General features: G+C 46.1%; 1 pseudogene; it reads left to right on the top strand.

Moving 5' to 3' along the window:
* The first annotated feature begins 8,210 nt into the window (after positions 1-8,210).
* On the top strand, positions 8,211-8,710 carry LOC119627853 (small ribosomal subunit protein eS12-like; annotated as a pseudogene).
* Positions 8,711-9,388: the final 678 nt, after the last annotated feature.

The raw sequence follows: 9,388 nt of genomic DNA, 5'->3' as shown, positions 1-9,388 counted from the left end.
ACTCCACCGTTTTGCCTCTTAGTGTGCATGCTTGAGCCCACTCTCCCAACTCCTGAGATCTTATCGGGAAGCTGCTGATCACCAGTTTCAAGTTTTTTCTATTAGGAGACTGCCTTTCCCTGGTGCAGGCTGTGACCCATTATTAGAAACAGTTTAACAATCACCTGATGGCTGGTGACATTACTGGTGGGAGGGTGGGGGTCGAGCCCTCTCCTGCCCTGCTCATGCCTAACTAGACAATAGGAACTCACATACTTTTGACATGAGTTTAAATTAGTGCAACATCTTTGGATGACAAATTGTGATGATCTATAAAGTTGGAAATGTACACCCTCTACAATCCAAGAGTTTCATCCCTGGGTATGTAATTGACAGAAATGCATGCATGGCTGGTTATAGTGGCTCATGGCTGTAATCTCAGAACTTTAGGAGTCTGAGGCGGGAGGATTGCTTGATCCCAGGAGTTCAAAACCAGCCTGGGCAACATGGCAAAATCTCACCTCTACAAAAAGATACAAAAATTAGTCAGACATAGTGGTGCGTGCCTGTAGTCTCAGCTACTCAAGAGGCTGAGTGGGGAGGAGCAATTGAACCTAGAAGTCCTAGGCTGCAAGGAGCTGTGACTGTGCCACTGCACCCCTGCCTGGGTGACACAGTAAGACCCTGTCTCAAAAACAAAAACAAAAACAAGAAAAAGAAGAAGAAGAAATGCATGCACATAGATGTCCAAGCCAGAAAAACAAACAAACCTGGAGACAATGGGAAATAATTTAAATGTCCATCAACAGTAGAATGTTGTAAATAAAATATACAATAATGTGTAGGTAAATTATAGAATATTTTGAAAGTAATTACATGGTTCTATTTCCTAAATTTGGTAGATCCTATAACACAGGTGTTTGTTTCACTCTTCCTTCAAGAAGTCTTTCCAACTCCTCTATGCCTTCCCTTGACCAGAAGTCAGAGGTGGACAAGCGCTTAAAGATCAGGAACTCACCCCTCGGCTTCACAAACAAGGGGATGAGGTAAGGAGATACGTCTCAGGGCTTCCCTTGACACCCTCCTCTTTGTTTGCATAGGATGCCCTCCTCTTTTCCTTCTCACTACCCATCTGTCAACATCCTCTTCATCTTCTAAGGCCCTTCCTCTGGATCCTCAGAGATCACCCTGGTCCATCTATCTGTTGAGAAAACTGAAGTTCAGAGAGGTTGAAGGATGAGCTTAAGGCATACAGTCACTGAGAGCCAGCCTTGGCTCTCTGGAATCTGTGCTCTCTTTATCAGCAACATCCAGGGCTAATTTATGTCTGTAGCCATAGCACACTTGAAGACAGTTACTTATAAACAGGAGGTGCTCAGTAAATGCCACCCCCTCCCTCTGGGTCTTTACTGAGTTTAAACAAGAGCTTTATAAAACTATGGCTACTTCGATGCTGCTAGCATATAAAATGACTGGCAGATGGCAGCATTTAGCTTTCCCAGCTCTCAACTTTGCAATTGCCAGTTTAAGGCGAGAAAAGTTGGTTTTTCTTTTCCATTCTCCAAACTCTGCTTGTTGTCAGTGCCTGCCAAATGCCCGCTGCTCCCATTGGAAGCCTCATCCTACCACCCACCTTGCTGAAAAAGCATCTTGAGCATCTGCAGAAGCTCGGGTTTAAGACCCGGTGGCAGGAGGGGATACATGGACACCCAGTGGGAATATGAACACTTTTTTTTTTTTTTTGAGATGGAGTCTCAATCTGTCACCTAGGCTGGAGTAGAGTGGCGCAATCTCAGCTCACTGCAACCTCTGCCTCATGAGTTCAAGAGATTCTTCTGCCTCAGCTCCCTGCGTAGCTGAGATTACAAGCGCCAGCCACCATGCCTGGCTAATTTTTTGTATTTTTAGTAGAGATGAGGTTTCACCATGTTGGCCAGGCTGGTCTTGAGCTCCCGACCTCAGGTGATCTGCCCACCTTGGCCTCCCAAAGTGCTGGGATTACAGGCGTGAGCGACCGTGCTTGGCCGAACATGAAAGCTTTTCCTCTCCATAGAGCCCAGTGAAATGCTGATTCCCACCACAGCCCTGGGATACCATGGGCTGCAAATGCATCTTAGGGCTCTGCTTTTTAGCTGGGGAAACACCTTGCCTGGGGAAACAGGCAAGGTGATGAGCTCAAATTCACAACAAGTTCAGATTTTCTGACTTGCAACCCTGTGCGCTTTCCTGTGTTAGTTTTCTAAGGTGAAATCTACCCTGAAGGCATGTTCCAACTATATGTGTGGAAAGGAGGTCAGAAAGTTTTTTAAAAACCAAACTGCTACATGGCGAGTAATAAGGGAACAGCAGAGAAAAGAGTGTTGGGGCTCAGAGGAGCAGACTACACCATTTTCAGGGCTGGGGTGGGTGAGAAATTACGGAGTCAGAAAAGAACTGTTGAAAACAGGGTAGCTCTCACCCTTAAAAACAGTCAAGATATGCACAAGAAAAGGAGCAATGGTGGAAATTCTAGATCAGGATGGCAAATGTATGGCTTGGGGCTGCTACTCTCTTTCACCTTCCCCTGTCGCCTGGCCCCCATGCCCATGACAGACATCAGTAATCAATCATGGGATTCTTTCCCCTTGAGCTCAGGGCCTGACCAGAATCCACTGTGCACAGTGCTTCTACCAACTTGTAGGAGATGGCACCAGAGGAAGCCTATTGCTCCTCCTCACTCTGCCCTATTGCCTCCCTGGTGGCCACAATTTATTGTGCATTTACTGTGTGCCAGGGGTTGTACTGAGCTCTTTACACATACTTTCCATTTAATTCACTTACCACATTCTCAGGAGTTAGGCATCCTTCTGGTTTTACACATAAGGAAAATGGGGCACAGAGGTCTTAAAAGCCTCATAATGGCAGTGCCAGGATTCAAATTCAAGCCCACCTGTCTCCAAAGCCCAGCCTGGGAAACTGCTAGATAGGTGGGATAAGCCAGTATGGACGAAGACCTGTGGTTTGGGCCTTGTTTAGACCTGAAGATCAAGACTAACTAGGCTGCAGTGGAGCCTGAGGTCCAGAGAATGGAGGACACTAAAGATGCTTTTGTTTGTTCATTCATTCCTCAACACACGTTTATTAAGTCCCTGCTACATGCCAGACACCTTGTAGATCCTGGGGGGATAGTGGTCAAACAAGAGAGACAGAACACCGCACCCTCAATTGGGGGAGACTAACAAGCCAGTCAAATGTGTGATATGTCAGGTGATGTATGTGCTCAGGGGAAAAATGAAGGCTGGGGAGTGGTGGAGAGCGTCACATAGAGCTATATGTGGACTCAGGCCTAGGAGATAAGGGAAGGGATGACTCAGGGGCCTGAGCTTCTCGGAGTGACCGATGTATATGGAGATAAAGGCCCTAAGGAGATGGGTCCTGATGCTTTCAGGGAAAATAATGATAGTGGGGGTTGTCTGTGGTGGGGGAAGAAGGAAGGATTGCCAGGAACAGTTGGAGTTCCAGGGGTCTTCTTCACTGTGACAATGACAATGTGGCCGAGGGAGAGGGAGTCTTACCCAGAATACCCCCAGCTGCTGGGCTCTCTCCACATCTGGCAGATGTGGGATGGAGGCAGAAAGTCCCACTCATGCGTCGTACATTTTTTGAACATCTAATGAAATACATTTCCCCAGGTGCAGTGACTCAAGCCTGTAATCCCAGCACTTTGGGAGGCTGAGGCAGGTGGGTCACCTGAGGTTGGGAGTTTGAGACCAGCCTGGCCAACATGGTGAAACCCCATCTCTACTAAAAATACAAAAATTAGCAGGGCGTGGCCTGTGATCCTAGCTACTCGGGAGCCTGAGGCAGGAGAATTGCTTGACTCTGGGAGGCGGAGGTTTCAGTGAGCCAAGATCACTCCACTTCACTCCAGCCTGGGCAACAGAGTGAGACTCTGTCTCAAAATAAAATAAAATAAAATAAAAATAAAATAAATGTATGACATATTTTAAAAAAAAGGACCAGGCATGGTGGCTCATGCCTGTAATCCCAGCACTTTTGGAGGCCAAGGCAGGTGGATCACCTGAGGTCAGGAGTTCGAGACCAGCCTGATCTACATGATGAAACTTCATCTGTACTAAAAATATAAAAATTAGCTGGGTGTGGTGGCAGGCGCCCGTAATCCCAGCTACTCAGGAGGCTGAGGCAGGAGAATCGCTTGAACCCAGGAGGCGGAAGTTGCAGTGAGCTGAGATAGTGCCATCGTATGTCAGCCTGGGCGACAAGAGCAAAACTCCGTCTCAAAAACAAACAAACAAACAAACAAATAAATAAATAAATATAAATTTTATTCCTCTGCCCACTGCCAGTATCCAGCCCCACTGATGAGGTTGGGATGAGGTGGGAGGTAACTTTTTAGCACCTGGGCCCTTACGTCCAGCAGGACCATGAACAGGGACTTTCTGTGCCAGGAACAGTAGAAAATACGGCAACTGGTGTTTGCCACTATCAACGAGGAACTTGGAGTTTCGCTGAAGGAGGAAGATTGTAACCGCCCAAGGGGTTTACCTTGCCCGCTGCCTCGACAGAGCCGATTGATCAAGACAGGGAATTGCAGTAGAAAAAGAGTAATTCACGCAGAGCCGGCTGTGGGGGAGACTAGAGTCTTATTATCACTCAAATCAGTCTCCTCGAGAATTCAGGGAGCCGAATTTTTAAGCATAACTTGGTGGAGGGAAGCTAATGAGCCAGGGGTGTTGATTGGTCGGGGATGAAATCATAGGGAGTCGAAGCTGTCTTCTTGCACTGAGTCAGCTCCTGGATGGGGGCCGCAAGATCAGACGAGCCAGTTTCTCCATCTGGATGGTACCAGCTGATCCATCAAGTGCAGGGTCTGCAAAATGTCTCAAACACTGATCTCAGGAGCAGTTGAGGGAGGGTCAGAATCTTGCAGCCTCCAGCTGCGTGACTCCTAAACCATAATTTCTAATCCTGCGCCTAATGTTAGTCTAGTCCCCAGACAAGAAGGAGGTCTGCTTTGGGAAAGGGCTGTTACTATCTTTGTTTAAACTATAACTACAAACTAAGTTTCTCCCAAAGTTAGTTCAGCCTATGCCCAGCAATGAACAAAGACAGCTTGGAGGTTAGAAGCAAGATGGAGTTGGTTAAGTTAGCTTTCTTTCACTGTCTCAGTCCTAATTTTGCAAAGGTGATGGCAGTTTCAAAATGACTATCCATGAGTTTGTAAAATAATCCAGGATGCCTGTTGTTCATAGCACATAGCCGACTGTGTGTCTAAGCTGATAATCGGCTGGATTTTGGGGAGAGAAAAATGCCGAAAGAAAATGGCCTTGCCCTGCTAGAGAGTCTTCAAGTTTCCCTTTGGGTACATGAGCAATATGGAAGGGAATGGAGAAGGAAGAGAAAGAAAAGTCACCCTGTATAATTGGGACAGGGTTGGGAACTCTTGCGGCCAATTCTTTCATGCTGCCTAGCCCCACCTGCCCCGGAGACTTCTGCTGCTTAAGGAAGGCTTTCTTGTGGCTGCCCTGGAACTATGAATGGGCCTGCCTTGGATAATTTTCCCTCCAGGCACTCTCTACCTGGGGTCTGTGAACACCCTAGAAGTAGTATCCACCATGAATTGTGTGAATAATTACACATATGTGCACACGCATGAATATATGGACCCATGCATATGTGTTCACAGCGTTCTTCAAATGCCCCATAATATCTATGCCAGTTACAACTTATGACTTCTCAACTCCATATTTACCCACTAATACCTGCTCTGTGACAATAGACAGGATTTCCATGAGCATTTCTCCTCTACGGTGAGCTTAACGTGATGCTTTCTCAGTGGAGGGTGCTGAGAGAACAGTGCAGGTGAAAGGAGCTTCTCTTCCTGGGTCTGGCTGCTGTGAGGAGATCCAGTGGTGCTCTGCTCCAGCCATGTGCCCAGAAGGTCCCAGGCAACTAGTCTTGGCCTGGTATGGTGATCACCCACTTAGTATCCTCCCAACACAGGCACCATGCAATCCATGCCTTCTGTCCATACTGGAGACCCAATCATTCTACATGCTCATACACTCAACCCAGCAGTATGGACATGGGCTGTGGAGGTTTGTCTCTTGCTTGTCCAATAATTGCAACCAGCTCTAGACCACGCAACCCAGCAAATCTCTCTGCCATGTAGGGGGATGCAATGATACATTCTCCAACAATATCTGATCTCCAGCCTGGGGAGGGGGCCCCATTCCAAGATTGTCCTTCTTGGATACTCTTCCCCACTTGTAGGGAGAGTAGCCCTATAAGGTTCTCTTTACATCATATAGTTGCTCATTTATCATAGCTGAATAATTCTTTATATTAAACTTCCATTGCGTAAATCACTTGTGGTTTCTATCTCTTGATTGGAACCAGGCTGATATAGTACTTGTGGCCCCCAACATATTAAGATCCGCCATACCTAGTCCCAGGTAAAACAAAAATATAAAACTCTCAGCTCATTGCCTAGTACATAGAACACAATCCATCTAAGTGACTGTTGCTACCATGTGTTGGAGATGGAGGTCAGTTGCCGCATAGGGTAGGCAGCTCTGCAGAATTGCCTTAGATGTTCCATCTTGCCTGTTTAGCTTGAGCTGCATTCTCTCTGGTATAGCAGTAAAATAACAAGTAGCTGAAGCTATCACTTATGGAGCACACACTTCATCTCAAGCAGTGGGCCATGAGTTTTGTATGCACTAGTTGCCCCATTTCGCAGTTGGAAAAAGGTGAGGATTAATGAAGTTGGAAACTTGCCCAAGTTTTCACAGTTGACCCTGGAAGAGCTGGAATTTGAACCCAGGTGTATCCAATTCCAAACACTAAAGTCTTCACTACCACAATATGTTTCTTCGTAGCATTTATTACTGGGTCAAGCCCTGTGCTAAATGGTTCACAGTGGTTATGTAATGTGTTTCCTGTCACAGTTGTGTTTGTAAGCAGTGTTTTGTTCCTGTTTTATAGATAAACAGACTAAATGTCTCATCCAAGGCCTCTCAATTAGTGAGAGGTGGAGGCAGAATTTGAAACTGGCCCCCTGACTCCAGAGCCCACACTGCTAATGTCTAGTATACTGCTTCCCTGGCTCACATAATAGAAGCAAACTTTGGGGTGTGAATGTACCTTCCCCTGGGAACTGTGATGGGTGAAACAATGGAAAGCACATGGCATTTGTCTCACATGCAGTTGCTGCTGCTCCAAACAATGCCATTCATGTGTGTTAATAAAGGATACAGAGCTGGTGAGGAGAAGGGTATAGGTATAGGACCAGGTGTGCCATGTCATCACCCTAACGTACCTAACCCTAACCCCAACCCTAACCCTCAGGGGCAGTAATGGCCTACAGGCACCTGCATTAGGTTGGTTTGGAGGATCCGTGTTCATCACCAACCCTCCCCTAGGGAGGGGGTTCCCTGACACTCAACATCTGGATCTGCCCATGGCAGATTGAGTGACTACAGCGTTCTGCCTATACCCCAGGCTCTGATTCCATCTCACCAAGTGTGCCAACCCGAGTGATTAGTCCCCTTGTGTGGGCTCATGGTTGTTCACTCCTTTGGCTCTAAGACCCTAGCTGCTGATGGGGAGAGGGATATACGACACATTATGAGATCCAGAATATTTGCAGGTTGCTAAGAAAAAAGCACAACTATTCCACATACTGAGGACCAAAGAGCATATTCTCCTCTAGGTCTTCATAGAAAGGCTTCATAGAGAAGCCACATCCTCGACGATATCCCTGCAACATATAGGAATCAGTGTGCAAAACCGTACTTTGCATAATGTGTATCATGCCCCTCAACCAAAGCATAAAGCATTAAAAGTCATTCTTCAAGGAGTCAGTGGGAAGCAGTCAAGCTCACAAGTCCATGACTCTGGCTAAATTGGGAATAGATTTAAGAATATTTGTCTAGAGGATCGAATACATGTACTCTGCAGGCACTTATCCACAAGTAGCATTTCTCTTAGCCAAGCTTTTGAAAAGTATAGTGTGGCTCTGAGGTTGAGATTCTACTTGAAATGCTGGAACTTTCCATTGCCAGTTAAGAGATGAGCCATATACCTTAATAACAAACTGAGCTGGGGCTTGGAATAGATCTTGTTATGAAAACTCATGCACCAGACAGAACATTCCTCTCTTTCCCTGCCGCTGCCAAATCGTGTGAAGGCGGAGGCTTGAGATTGGGCTTCACCTATAACCCACCATCATGGCCCAGGAAGACATTGCTGCTGGAGGTGTCATGGACGTTAATACTGCTTTACAAGAGGTGCTGAAGACCGCCCTCGTCCATGATGGCCTAGCATGTGGAATTCGCAAAGTGCCAAAGCCTTAGACAAGCGCCAAGCCCACATTGGTGTGCTTGTATCCAACTGTGATAAGCCTATGTATGTCAAGTTAGTGGAGGCCCTTTGTGCTGAACACCAAATCAACCTAATCGAGGGTGACGACAACAAGAAACTAGGGGAATGGGAAGGCCCCTGTACAACCGACAGAGAGGGGAAACCCTGTAAAGTGGTTGGTTGCAGTTGTGTAGTAGTTAAGGACTATGGAAGGAGTCTCAGGCTGAGGATGTCATCGAAGAGTACTTCAAAGGCAAGAAATGAAGAAATAAATATTTGACTCACACATGGAAACAAAAGAAAAAATGAAAGAAAGAAAGAAAGAAAGGAAAGAAGGAAAGAAAGAAAGAAGGAAAGAAAGAAAATGTTTCTGAAGAGGACAACCCACATCCCCTCCACAGTGCATCAAGGGAGTCCCTGCAGGCAGAGCCAAGATTCTCTTCAGGAGGAAATGTGAGAGTTTCCTAACAAGGCAATGAGTGGGTAACTGATTCCCCACAATTCCACATCATAAAATGCAATGGCAATAAAAATTAGCCTGGGAAAAATGTAAAGCAGGCACATAACCATATATCCTGTTTGGCTACACATATACATATGCATGTACACACACACACATACCTGCAGCACATCTAATTTTGAGCAATAAGCTCTGTTAAAACTGGTTGTGAATTGTACACCCAAAGTAACTAAATAAGATGATTTATTGTTTATTGTTATTTCCTATTAATCTCCCTAAAGTTGGAGGATTTCCATTAAAATGATTATTTCAGATCCAGATTTGGTAGCCCTTGTTTCTGGAGGTCCTTAGATAGCAGTATTCATTGTCTACTAAAACTACTCCTAGTCCATGATACCCACATCAGGTTATTTGCATCTGAGAGAATGCTTGGCCTTCTGTGCTCCATTCCAGAGCAGGGTGGCAGGGCCCTACCATATGCAACAACCTGCACAGCGCAGACACTGATCCTTTGGAGCTGATGCTGGTCAGTGGCCTGCACTGTGCCTAACAGTTGTGTGGGTCAGTAGGAAAGCAAACTAATGG

The sequence above is a fragment of the Chlorocebus sabaeus genome, chromosome 9 (assembly GCF_047675955.1).
Source record: "Chlorocebus sabaeus isolate Y175 chromosome 9, mChlSab1.0.hap1, whole genome shotgun sequence".
In the NCBI taxonomy this organism is placed as follows: domain Eukaryota; kingdom Metazoa; phylum Chordata; class Mammalia; order Primates; family Cercopithecidae; genus Chlorocebus; species Chlorocebus sabaeus.
This window is presented reverse-complemented; position numbering and strand designations above follow the sequence as displayed.